Raw genomic sequence first — 14,397 nt, 5'->3', positions numbered from 1 at the left:
CTGCACCCCCAGCGGCCCTGGACCGGGTCGCACTTGTCCGTGACCTTGCTCACAGGCAGGCAGTACTCCGAGACGCCCCGCGGGAGCGCCTGTGCCCCAGCCTTCGTCGTCGTAGCACCACGTGGAGCAGCCCGACCTCCCCTTGGCAGTGGGACCGGTCACCCGGCCAGCACAGGGACCCTCTGCCTCGCCTGCCAACTCAGAAGCCTCCGGAGCCCAGGAGGCCGGGCGGCAGTCCCACCTCCCAGTTCCCGGGGCGTTGCTGCATCTCCGGGAGGGCATGCCTCCCTGGCCACTGAGGGCGTGAGGCTGGCAGAGCAGCGGCCGTGGAGACGGGAAGCAAAGGCTTGGCTAACGGGTCACTGGGGGCAACGGCAATGCTGCCCCCCGCCCCCGGTTCCCACCTGGTGCCTTCAGGAAGTATTGTCGGAGGCAGCATGAAGTGGGGGTGTGATTGGGGTCGGCCATCTGTGTGGGTTCAAGGGGGATGCTAGTCTCTGCCACACACACGGGGGCTGGGGGAACAGGATTTTCTTTAATTTACCACCTGGGCATCTTGACATCTTGGGGGACGTCCACGTGGTCTTTCCCTCTCCCCTGAGTTCTGGTCCTTTTTATTCTTTTCTACTGTCACCGCCCTTTGGCCCTCGCTTGCCGGTGTGAGTCTTGGGGCGGGCACAGCGCTGCTCCACCGGAACCGTCAGCACAGCGCCCCCCCCCCATCTCCTCGTGACGTTGTGACGTCGCTGCCGAGAGGCCACACCTGCAGCTCTCGGCAGCGTGCCGGCCGGCGGCTCCTCAGGAGGGCCAGGAGGGTCCAGGGGTGCGCGCTGACCCTCTTGCACCTGCCCCCGGGGACACTTACTGCCCCAGCGATGGCCTGATGCAGGATACGGAAGACCAGTCCCCTGGCCGCCCTCAGTTGTCACTCTCACCTGGAAACGCACCTGCTGCATCAGGCCAGGGCCGGGACTGTGCCCCCAGCTGCACCTTTCCTTGGCTTTACCCTTTTTTTTTTTTTAATTCGGTTTCTCTCAGTCTCCGTAGTCTTCCTGAGGGCACTTTCTCAATCGATCATTGGCTCACGAACTGTAGTCTCAGATTCCAGGGAATGCTCAGGTTCTAAAGGGCTGTTGGCTAGAGGCTCTGAGATGATGCTGCTGATTGGGGACCCAGAACGCCCCCCAGCTTTGTGCCGTGCTGAGGGAGAGTGGGGGTCTATGGACAAACGGAGTTCTGGTCCCGAGACCATCGCGAAGAGGGCCCACGGTGCTCCGGGACTCATCTGGCCATCATTTTGCCATTTCCCAACTGAGTAACCAGGGTGGGCTATTAGCACCCAGCCGAGAACTCACATTGGTTCTCCAACCTGCAGAGTGAGAGCAATCACAGCAGGAAAGTAGCAGGGAGAGCCGGGCTCCGTGGAAGTGGGCAGCCGAGACCAAAGAAGCGAGGAAGGGGCCCAGCTGTCCAAACACTCCCACCTGTCCTCCCACCTAGCCAACAGCCCCCCACACGCCCCGTTGGAGGAGTCCCCACCAAAGGGTGCCCACACCGCGGCCTCCCACTAAATGTGGTTCTACTGGTTGACTTGCGTCTCAAGAGGAAACCTAAGAATTAAATGTACCGGGAAAGGAGCTGGTGGCTTTGTGTAAGTTACTCAACCACGTCCAGCCATAGTTTCACAGTTTTAAATGTGGGTAGTGCCCTACAAGGAGTGTTGAAGATTAAGTTTTAAAATCTATCAAGAAATGACTGGTACAGGGCCAGGCATATATACAATAGGCACTAAATAAATACTAGTTTCTTGCTGCTTTAGACATGTCCCCAGATTAGACTACACTTTCCTTTTCCTGACACTTTCCAGAACAGTTGGGTTTCTGCCATCACACGGCACCAGGTTGCTACAGGGGATTATGGGTCAGGAACAGCCCATTGAAAACCCGAAACGGAGGGGCGAACTCGGATATCGCCCCAGCTGGCAGACCTCGCAAAGGGAGGCACTTTAGTTTTAGTTTCCATGGTGAGAAAAGGTTTCCTTGTATAGGGTGTTCGAACAAATCCCGTTACTGACTTAAGTTTTCACATACATGAGGCTGATGCCATACAGGACTGTCCCCCGCCCCCGACGCCTGACGTCTTGGACGGTGGCCCTGCTGAGCCTCAGCGCACAGGTGTCCGGCAGCGCGGTCTCGTGGAGCGTGGGCGCATGAGAAGCATTCTGGCAGTCTTCTCCGGGAACCTCGGTTTCCACCTGACCCGAGTATCTAAGCGCCAGCGACCCTTGAAGCAAACAAAGGTCTCATCTGTGACATTGGTCCTGAGAGACCAAGCAAGAGAAACATGTAACCGGGGAATGAAGACTCCAAATGTGTAAGCCTTTGTGGGCAGGTGGAACAGAGGAAGTTCGGGAATGGATGAGAAAGTAGTGGACACTACAGATACACAGTCCTAGTTTACTACTTGTAGCTTCCAGCCCCAAAGTCAGTCAGTCACCCATGGTGGGAGAAGGGATGGGTAGAGAATGAATGGAGAGACTCACAGATATTGAAGATCATCATTGATTGATGGCTGTTGAAATGAATACTAAGGGGGAACGTGTTCTGAATGTCTAAACAGTTGTGCCTACAGTTCCCAGACGGAGCCTTTATTTTTTCGCGTGTCTTTGTCATTTTGCTCCAGTGCATTCCCACCTGGCGCCCCTTGGATCCCCAGCCCGGCCCCGTAAGAATTCGAGTTGCTTGGCAACTGATCCGTCCCCTCAAGTGTCTCAAGGAAACAACCCTTGCTCCTACCACGGTGCATGATCCGAGTTGTTACAGTAAGCTCCAGTGTTTACACCTAAGCTTGACGAGATAATCCTTGTCCACAGCATTTCCACCGCAGCCTGTGAAAACCCACTTACAGGCCAAAAAAGGTAAGTGAATGAGAGCTGCATAACCTGTTCTTTCCTTCGAGAGCTATTCATCTGGCACCACGTGGGCAGGTACTGGGGCACGTCGGCCTAATGCCGAAACCGTCCTCGGTCATTTGTGCACCAGGAAAACGTATAGACAGACCAGGACATTTGTAGGCAGACAAGATGACAGTCACCAGCCATTTCCAGTATTCTACATAACAGAAGCCCCGCCCTCCCTGCAATGTGACTGAAGTGCTGTGTTTGTCACTTCAAGCCTTTTCAACCTGAAGCTTACAGACACAAACATGGACTCGCATGCTCATACCCCCTTCCGGCTGGGGCCGCTACTCGTCAGGCTTTTGCAGGGAGCAAGAAAGCACGGGGAGGAAGATGCTATGTTACCTTTGCTTCAAAGGTTTTAGGGCTCAGAGAGCTAGAGCCAGAAGCTACTCTTCAGGAAGCTTCAGAGCCCAGAGGATGCAGAGTGTCCGTCGCTTTATGTGGACACATTTATCAGCCAACAGTGCATAAATCTTCTGAGCAAGACACGGGAGGGTGGCCTGGAATGCCTCTGTCCCCTTACGAATGTCATTATGCTTTTCGTGTCCTGGGAGGGAAATGCCCACAGGAAATGGCCCCAAGGCCAGGTTCATCCCATTATAGCCATTACTACTAGAATGTTGTTTGTACGCTTATTTTTTCCTCTGGACAGGCGTGTTACTATGAGCCAGCACTCTTAATAAAATGACAATTTCTTTCCCCAAAAGGCAACCATTTAGAGTCTCATATAGGGAGCTTCCTTACAGCAAAGCATGGCTCTTTTTTATTGATTGGTTAAGAAATAAAAAGGTCTAAGGGATTGAGAGGGAAAGTCAGATGCGGCCACAAAAGCTTTTCCCAGACGGACAGGTGCACAGAGGTACCGGCCCATTGGGCTCGCTCTCCGGAGCTGATGTGAGGAAGCTCTCCTTGGGGAGGGGTAACAGTGTGGTGTTTTGTTTCATGGTAAAGTGTTAATGATAATGATAATGATAATAAGGCCCCCTTCAAGCCCGTAGGAAGTGGTTCGAGCCCGATCCACCCTGCCTCTGCCTCCACAGTCAGGACATTCTGCTCTGAATTAAGAATATCAAAAATGTGTGCAGCGCAAGCACAATCATCAGACTCTTTGTCCAACTAACCAAGCGGTCCAGACTTTGAGGGCCCACGCCCAGCAGAGCCGAGGAGCCGGGAACGTGAGCATGTCCATGTTCTATCAGTGCAACGGCACACGCACTTTTGGCACGGCATAAACTTCCGTAATACGGGATGAACCTTTAGGAGGAAAGCTGTCCGTAGAAATCCATCATTTTTCAATGTGCAAAACAGTTTGATCTAGAAATTTTACTTCTAGGCATTCACACTCCGCAGAGCCGGGCAGCAAGAAACCGCTGCAAAGGTGGCCCCACGAGCCATTACCAACAATAAAAGGAAACAACTCGTAAATTAAACGATGGGAGATCAGTTCAGGCCTTCATCGGACGGTTCTTTATCCACTCACACACACACACACCATTCTTTTGGGGACACAGCCGTCTGTTTTAGAAGTCGTTTGCTCTCCTGGGTCTTGCATTTCCAGGCAGGAAGGATGCAATTCTAGAAATACAGCATCCGCACAGAGAGCAGGGGCGCTGATGGGACTCGTTTGAGGTGGGAGATGCCGGCCGGTAGAACCACGCACAAACAGCACTGTTGAATCTCCACAACCACAGATGTCACTTCTTCGCGCCCTGGAGCCATGTCCCCAGGAGAGAAGGGCAGGGAAGACCCTCGGCCCCACTGCCCTCGGCCCACCCAACCCACGCACAGTGGGGCGGGGCTGGTGCTCCGTGGTTCCCGTGCGGCTGAGGCGGCCATGGCCTCGCGGGAGGAAATGTTCAAGACTCGATCATCGAGAAGGCATACGGGCTGCTTCCTAGTGAAGGAAGTGTCCCGTCCTCAACCCCTCGCTGCAAGGTGCCCCGCCCCAGAGCGGTGCCCCTGCTTCTCTGTGCACAGCATCCGTGGCGCGAGGGTCACCTTTACACTGCCCCCCGGCCGGGCTGTCAAAAACCTGCCCTAGAGACGCCCGCACGCTTCGGGTCCAGCTCAGCCCTAACCGAGAGTAAGGCCAGACCTCACCCCGGACTCAGCGGGGTCTCCACTTACACCTTAGAAAAGGGGAGTTTTGACTCTTCAGCAAATTCCTGGGGAAGTCCCTGACTTGGAACAAACCCGTGAGCCAGAAACACCTGTGGTGGAGCTGGCACCAGAGTGACCCACGTCTGTGTCCGAACCCGGGCTTCCTGCCACTCCGCAGATCCTTCCGCCTCGCACATACTGGGGCAGGGCAGGTGGGCAGAGCCTGCTGGGACGCTGTGGTGACATCGGCCTCCGGGCAGTAAAAGCCCTGGGCACAGGCCAGTGACAGGCCTGCATACCAAACACAGGATAAGTTCGGAAGCCCCCGACCCCAGGTCCCTTGCCCAGCAGTCCAAGGGCTCGGCTCTCACGCCCTGAGAGAAAACAGGGGGGTTCTCAAAACCTTGGTTTCCCTTCTGAGTTGGTGACTCCCAAAGCTCAGCATCCAAGACTCTAAAAGGACGTGTATGCTAGACTGGCACAGACGAGTGGCTCATCTTCCGATAACCCCGACGGCGCTTTCCCTGCCCACCCCCTACAGTCACACGCTGGGCGCCCCACGGTGCCTCTCGAAGGACACAGCGCAAGACGTAACCACCCAGCTCTCCGGCCAATCACGTAGGGGCTGTTCAAGTTCACTCGGGGCAGGGGAGGCTCTTTCCCTGGACTGAGACCTTCTTTGGAGAGTTCTGTACATAGAGCACTATATCAGCTGATCCTTTTTTTTTTTTTTCAGTAGAGATTTCCATTTACATATTCCTGAGCTGCTGAGAAAACGGAAAATGGGACTTGAAGCTGCGACCCAGCGATCAGGAATCAGGAATCCCAAACTAGCTGTGCACGCAGGCAGCCAGTCCTGGTGAGTCTCCGTCACCCGGTCTGGTTGGTCTTAGAAACACTCTTATAAACACTCGGCTCCACCTCTGAGAGCGTGTGCTGTTGTGTGGTCTTACTGCCGCGCAGCTGCAAGTTGTATATGTTTTGTTTATTTGTTTGTTTGTTGATTTGTTCTTTTCCATCTCTTAGCTTCTCATTTAAAGCCAAACGAGCACATCCAATTAACACATTCCCTTTAAAGACAGATCAGGCAGGAAATTTCAAAGCTAAGCTTCTCACTGCCATTTTAACTGTCCCGTGATACCTACTCTCCGCACAGGTTAGCATCTCGCCCGTGTAGCTTTGTGCAAAGAGCCAGCGTGCGACCTCCGTCACACTCATTTTGTTTTCACTGCCAATGTACGAGGGAGCGATGAAGAATCAGCCCAGGGCCGGAGGTCAGCAGGCTGGAAAGCACACGCCGAGGCAGAAGGTCACGGGAGACACACAGATTTGGGAGGAAAGGAAACACACGGCCCAGATGGCGTGTTCTGTCCGTGGACGCGCAGCTACGTCTCGAGATTCAACACGCGTGTCTTCACGAACTTCTTTACAAATATCTGTTACACAACCATTGAAACCCCATCCATTTTTTCAAAAAAAATTTTTTTGAAAAACTTGAGCATTTGGTTCTCTTTGATTTCACCTCTTGATTATAAATCTCTGACCCATCACTAAGTGCTTGTACAGCCCCGGCGCCTCATTTGTTGTCACTTCATTATGTCACACTGCCGCGGGCTCCCTAAGGAGGCAAGAACGTGGCACAGAAACACTCACAGCGAAAGCCGGGACGGATGGCCGGCCGGACTACGCCGGGGGGATAAACACCGTCGCTGACAAGGGCACAGGATTGACAGGGAAAGCCTTCGGAGCCCACGGGAGAACCAAGGGCCCGCAGGTCTGGATGGCTGAAGGGAAGGACGTTTGGGACCCAGGCGAGGGGGAGGAGCCGAGCGTGAAACTGGAAATAGAAGACTAACAGCTAAGCCTGCTCTTAAAGAAGGCCTCGAGGAGGAGAGAGAAAAGGGATGATTAGCGCAGAGGATCGGGGCAGGAAGGGCCCAGAGCAAAGCCTCTGTCTGAGGCACCCAGCCGGCGAGTCTGAGACTCTGAGAGCTGTCGCTGGGGCGGTGGGGGGGCCTGCCCGAGACCCAGGGGAATGAAAAAGGGCTGGAGAGAAAGGAGTGCCGACTCTGGGTAGCATTAATATGGAAAAAACTGTGATCACCTCCATGATAATACTCAATGCTGGTGACGATGCAGTGAAACTAATGCCCGGATATTCCTGGGGCAGCATCCGGGTACAGTCCTTTGGAAAGTAACTAAATAGTATGTATCAAGAACCATAAGACTGTTATTCATTCTATTACAGAACTTCCTTTTTTGGTCCCTTGTCCTACAGAAATATAGACATGAAACAGAAAAGTCTGCATTCATAGAGAGAGTCAAGACAATACTCTACGTGAAGCTAAAAACTGGAAGCACACCCCATACGAGCTCATCAGAGGCCACCTAAGCGTGATAGTGTTGAGTACTCACTCAGTGAAATAAGGTGACCGGAATTTCTGAAGTCCACGATACCCCCTGCAAAGTAAGTGGCATTGTGTGCTTCTCCTCAAGACAAAATTGTTGAGCTTGACTCTCACTCAGCTTCCAGATAAAACTTCCGATCACAAGAAACATGCCGAGATGGGAAGAGCATCTTACACTGCCCATCAGGAAGGGACCCGTCACCAGGGACAACTGGCCCAGCTCCTTCGGTGGGTCAGCGTGGCCTGGGGGCGGCGGGGCGGAGGTCCCCCTTCTGGGGCCCGCCGTCCAGGAGAACTCCCTGCAGCGAGGGGCCTTCTGCACTTGTGCCGTCTGGGGCACACGCCCCAGACAGGTGGGCCAGGGAGCACCTGGAATGTGGCCAGGGAGACTTAAGCACTGAATTTCTGCCCTGGCTGGCGTAGCTCAGTGGATTGAGTGCGGGCTGTGAACCAGGCATCACAGGTTCGATTCCCAGTCAGGGCACATGCCTGGGTTGCAGGCCACAGCCCCCAGCAACCGCACATTGATGTTTCTCTTTCTCTCTCTCTCTCTCTCTCTCTCTCTCTCTCTCTCTCTCTCCCCCTCCCCCTCCCTTCCCTGTCTGAAAATAAATAAAATCTTTTTTAAAAAGGAACTGAATTTCTGACTCTTGTTCAATTTTAATTAACTTAAATTTTAAAAGGCATTGGTGGCCAGTGGCTACCATGTCGGTTGGATGGCACAGCTTTAGATTTTAAAGATTTAAGAGACAAGGTGACCCTATGTCATGCGTGGACTTTGCTGGATCCGGAAGCAAGCAAACCAACTTACACCGACCTGTTTAAGTCTTTGGGGGAAATTTGAATGTGATGTTGTTTAAGTTCGATGCTAATTTTGTTCACTGTAATAAAGATGTGCAGTTCTGTGAAAAATTCCTTCTATGAGAGACCCAAGCTGAAATGTTCAGGGGCGAAATAGCAAAACAGGACAGTGTCCAGGATTCGCTTTAAAATGTCCCTCCCAAAGAGAGAAAACGGAGGGAGAGGAAGCAACTGTGACCAATTGTAGATGATTGTTTAATCTCCGTGTGAGGGGTGTCGGGTTTCATTGTGTTTTTCCCTTTCTTCGTGTGCGTGTTTGTATGCTTGAGAGATTTTCACGAAAACAATTTTTAGAACTCACAATTGCATGAAAATGTATTATACATAATGTTAAATGAAAAGGCAGAATAGCAACGTGCCCGCTCCGCATTTCTGGAACCATTTAACTAATAAGGAGGGAAATGTTGATATTGAGTTACGAGTAATCCAGATAGATGTGCAAACTGGCAAATGATTTTCCTTGTACGTCAGTGAGGAGGTGGGAGGCAGTCGACACGCAAGGAGATGCTTACAGAAACCTTTCGAGCAGGTTCGAGCCCACGTCCGTTGGGCGTGGGGGGAGAAGACAGCTGGAGAACCGCGGTCAGGGACCCACTGATGGGCCCCCGCACCAGACAGAGGCTGGACGGAAGCAGGCCGTGCCGGTAACCCCCTCCTGGCGGGTGGGCTCGTGCGGTTGAACGAAATAAAGAATAGACAAATGTTCGGAATGTGGTTACGTTACTCTTTCAATGTCGTGAAAGCCACAGACTTTTTTTAAAGCGAGATCTACAGTTTGATACATGGAATTGTTCTTAATGGACCCCAACAACGCTGGCTGCTGAGAGGCAAAGCTGTTCCTCCACGCTCTGCTGCCCCCCGAGTGTTTGCAGGGGACACTGGCAGACTGGGACGCACACCCTCACGGGCGCCCTCGCACATGCAGTGTGACTTGGAGAGAGAAAGGCAATTTATATAAAAGTCCTCTATGTCCCTCTCTTCTTCTGACTTACATGGCAATACTCAACATTACCCAACAGTTAACTACTGATGGTGGTGCTTGGTACTTGCCGTTTCGTACGGTCTGGACCGTTTCCAGCACTCTCCTTGGCCACTCCCACGACTGTGCTGTGTGGCGTGGGGTGCTGCCCGCCCCCCTCCCCGTGTGGCAGCTGGTGAAAAAGAGACACAGAGAAGTCTGTGACCTGTCTGAGGCCACACAGCGAGGGAGCCGGAGCCAGGATTTCCACCCAGCAGTGGTGCTGCAGAGCCACCCTCCTACACACTGTCCCGTGCTAGCCCGGGTGACAGCGCGGCTGCCTTTGTTCGTTCCCAAGTCAGAAAGAACCCAGCGTCTTTGTCCCTCACCGCAACACGGGCCCCTCCTGCCAGCCAGGGAGCTGCGGGCATCCCGCATCTTAGGAAGAGAAGCGGTAGTTTGACTTCACGGGGCCACAGTGGGGCACGCTGTTTTGTTACAATCCAACGCGCTCAGCCCTTGGAACTCACCCTCCCTTCGTGGGTGAGGAGTCACCCTCCGAGCCCCACCCTGGACGGGCCCGAGTCGTCGGGTCGGCAGGTCAGTTCGGCAGACCGGACAGAGCAGCCCGCCCTGCTGGGGACGCATTCCGCAGCGATCGGTTCGGAGCACACAGCGTTGCTGCTGCGCGTGGCCACGCCACGGACGTTTTCCACGCGGAGCTTCGACGAGGACGCCTTCGGTCAGCCGCACGGAGAAGTCGAGTGTGTTCTGCTGCGTCGGCTTTCTCGGTAACGGAAGCCGAGTCTTTCAAAGAGAACCGGGGCTTTCAGGCGCGGCTTCCGAGCTGGCAGCGGGCAGGACACCGCCTCGTTAGACAACGTGTGGAGTACAGCGCAAGCCTACCGTCCTGCGGAGGACGCTTTGTGACAGCAGGTGCGGCACCGCACCTGTCACCAGCCCTCGGGTCAGCGAGACCAGCAGGGGCTCGGCCCTGACTGCGTGCTCTGGGCCAGCTGTGCCCCTTGAATCCCCGCCCCCGTCTCCTGCGGTGTGTTGCTGGTACCCTCAGTGCAGCTCATCGGGTGTCGCTGTCATGTCAGTGGACACTCGTACCGTCCTTTCCCCCGTCATCACCCCTCTCCTTCCAATCTTCAGCTTCTAATTTGCCAAGGCTTTGGAAACCAGGTACCCATTCACGCCCCTAGCATGAAACGATGAATGAATTCACGTGTGAATGTATGAAAGTGTGAATCCATATCTTTTTCCACAGGAGTCTGGGAAAGCGTGTTTAAATGTATGTAATTCTGAAGATAATGATTTCTGAGAGAGTTTGAACAGCAGGGAAAGAAGAGCAGGTAGACAATAAAGCCAAGGGTCACTAAGGCCCGCAGCCCGCATACCCCGCCGCCCTCCGACATGGCTAGCACAGGAAGCTAATAGAGCTCTGAGCTTCCTGCCAGTCCCAGCAGACGCACAAAGGTGGCTAATGACTGACGCACCCACAATGCTCAGAAAACAAAAAAGGACCAGCTATTCAGGAAAATTACTACCACGCTGGACACGAAGACCTCAGAGAATTTTGCTTCACCGTGTTGGTAAAATGGAAGACATGAGAAAATAGGTAACATTTTCAAGGGCATTCTGACAATAGCTAGCATATTTCAAATCATGCTTCTTTTAAAACCCACTGATACAAGCGGAAAGCCAAGACCCAGGCAAGGTACATGGGAAGTAAGAGTGAGCCAGGGGGACGGGGGAGCCACGAGGCTCTCAGCCAGTCACGTGCACAGACTTTAACATACGAACCTCATGAGGACGCTTTTCCTCGACTGGAGGTCACAGGCACCTACTTTCTACTTGATGGCCGTGTTCCAGAGGTGTGGGCTTATGAACACCAGCACCTATCTGATGCATAAATCAAGTTCTTCCATTTAGAAGCCTTGACGTACCTCCAGCTGCTAGATTCGGAGAGTTCCCAGTTCCAGCCGTGCCGCGCTCCGCATTTTGCAAGACGGGACAAAGAAGTCTGATCATCCGAGCCCTCTCTCTTCATAACCTTCAGCTTCCAACCTTCCATGAAGAGATAAGATTGAATGGCGTTTGAAAGAAGATGGCTAAATGTGTAAATTAGCAGAGGGAGTTGAATAAAGACGAACTGAAATTCGCATGCTAACTAGGAGAGAGCCTTTCATTCCGGGAGCCCTTCCCTGAAGTGAGTTTAATCACAAAGTTTACTCAGCGAGTTTCAAAGCAAACCCACCAGCTCCCTGTCCCTTCCATGTAGGTCCCACGCAACAGGACGTGAGGCCAGCGGTCCCAGCTCTGGTTCCATGCTGGGCAGCGCCCACCGCACGGGGGATACCGCCTGCAAGTTCGGCTTCCCGGCAGACACAATGAACCCCCGGCACCCCGGCACGCCCGCTCAGCCAGGCGGGGGGAGGCCTTTTTGTCCTGCTGAGTTCAAAGTTCAAAATTTATTTCTTAGCTTAATGCAGCGCTAGTGCAAGTGTGTTTAATACATTCGTTCTAAATGCCATCCGAGGACGGTGGTGTCAACATTTTGGCTTTGTTTGGACAGCTTTTGTGCAAGTGCAAACACCGAGTGTATGAAACCTAATGAGATTAGGCACTCCCTGCAAAATTAAAGGCAGGCGACCAGACTTCAAAGACATCGCCGCAGTGCAAATCCCTGACTGTATTCCTTGGGCCATTTCAGCCAGCTGGAGTTTGAGAGTCACCTTTCCCAAAAGATTTTGTTCAGAGGAACCCTTTATTAGAATCCCTGATATTAAATAGCTCCTAAAGAGGACATGGGTTTGTTTTTTTTTTAAGTTTTTTTTTAATTCATCACTAAAGAGCACTACAATTAAGAAGGATGAAATTGAATCAAGACAAGTAAGAATTAACCAAAAGCTTTTTACAGACCCAGAATTACACATGAATCCTTTAAAAGCTGTGGACTTTGAGTGTGGTTTTGGGGGGCTTTTTTTTTGCAAAAATATAGAAAACAACGAAAGCAATTTGATTCCCTACAACATGATAATAAATCTGATATTTTTCAGCACGATTAACATTTACTGTGCACTTACTATGCTCCAGGCACTATTCTAAGTGACCTTTACATATTAAATTCATTTTAACCACAACCTTATGAGGCTGTTAATATTACCAGTCCCGATTTATAGATTGTACAAGCAAACTTACTGAAATGAACCCATGGTCTAGCAAACTAGCATAACAGGCCCAGGGCTGAGCAGGAGACACGTGCGGACGAACTGAGTGAGAAAGAACCTCGTATCCAATCACAAGCATTTTTAACTTCAAACGAGAGACACAAAGGACCCTCCAAAGAAGGGAGAATAAAAAAATAAAGAATCTCTGCTCCTGGCATGCCCCAGATTATAAAAAGGGGCCCGCAAGTCTCATCACGGCGGTCTCGGGGCAACGTGCGGAGCGAGGGGAGAAAATCAGAGATCAGCTGTAAGCATTCTCACCACGGGGGGACAGAGGAGAGGTGGAGGGGCAGGTGTAAGGAGCCCACGTCCACAGATGCCTGTAGCACGACAAACCGGGCCACCATGCTCCCCCACTGTCGCTGGTGGTGAGAGGCAACGCGGGAAAGGAAGGTCTGGAGAAGGCAGTCACTTCAGCCCAGGCACGTAACTACTCGGCTGAGTCCTATAAGAAGCCAGTGGGCCATTTTTACCTATGAAATTGGTCATTGCACCTGTGCGACCTAAGGTTTCCGAGGTGCTCCAGTGGAGAGGAGAGGCTCCTGGTGATGGAATATTGCACTGGACACGGGTCTGTTGCAGTGAGCGCTGCATATGCAGGCTCCGGAGCCCTCTGGACGCGGCTGAGGACCGGAAGCCACGTCGGAGGCTGCTTCTCCAGGGGCAGGAAAGGACAGAGTTGCCCGGGATGGTCCCAGTCAGAAGGGAAAAAGCAGACAGCGTCGTGGGAGGGTAAACAAGGAATTCAGCCATCGCTCATGTCAGGCCGGAAATGCTTGACGACCGGAGGTGACCTCAGAAGAACAGCTTTAGCCCTGGCTGGCGTAGCTCAGTGGGTTGAGCGCAGGCTGCAAACCAAAGGATCGCAGGTTCGATTCCCAGTCAGGGCACATGCCAGGGTTGCAGGCCATGACCCCCAGCAACCGCACATTGATGTTTCTCTCTCTCTCTCTCTCTCTGTCTTTCTCCCTCCCTTCCCTCTCTAAAAATAAATAAATAAATCTTTTTTAAAAAAAGAAGAACAGCTTTGCGTGCAGACAACGGACAACCGCGTGTAAGCAGTCTCCATTGGATGGCACGTCCCAGGGGGCTGATGGCGGGGCGGGCCACAGCAAGCAGATATGGGTGTGCAGTACAGACACACATTCCACGAGAGGAACAAAAAATGCCTTTTTTCTTTCTTAATGAGGTGACATCGTAAGTAAGAAGGGGCAGAGACCACTCCCTACTTTCTTGAAGACAAGAGACCCAGGTATGTTTAACAGCAAGAAAAAGAACAGACAGGCCACAGAGCAGCAGACTGCCCGTGAGAACACAGGGAGCCCAGGGCTCCAGCAGTAGGAAGGCGAATCCCCATAACTTCTGGCTGTAAATACCAGTGGAGGTTGGGGTGGCAGAAGAAACGGCCGGATTTTCAGGAGACTCCACTTAAAGGGCCCACACAGACTTAAAACGTCCTCACCCCCATCCCCTCTGGGGTTCAGCACCAGGGCAATAGCCAGAAGGGTGCCAGATGCACGGGGCGAGTGCCAGCCAGGCAAAGCTCCAGAAGCCAAGCAATGGCATCACCCCCTCTCTGAGCCCTGCCCTACCCCACACAGAGCCACAAAGGTGAAGAGGGTTGCCCACCCTGGCAATTACCCAAGGCTCGGCCCCACACGATGTATAAGTAGGTGCCTTTTCTACAATAGGCCATGCTACTAAGACAGGGCGTCAAAGCAGCTCTACCTAATACACAGAAACAAACATAGGGAGGCTGCCAAATTGAGGAGACAAAGAAATATGGCCCCAGTGAAAAACAGAAGAAGACCCCAGAAAAAGAACTAAATGAAATGGAGATAACCAACCTATCACATGCAGAGTTCCAAACACTGG

This window comes from Phyllostomus discolor, chromosome 8, assembly GCF_004126475.2.
Source record: "Phyllostomus discolor isolate MPI-MPIP mPhyDis1 chromosome 8, mPhyDis1.pri.v3, whole genome shotgun sequence".
NCBI lineage: Eukaryota > Metazoa > Chordata > Mammalia > Chiroptera > Phyllostomidae > Phyllostomus > Phyllostomus discolor.
This window is presented reverse-complemented; position numbering follows the sequence as displayed.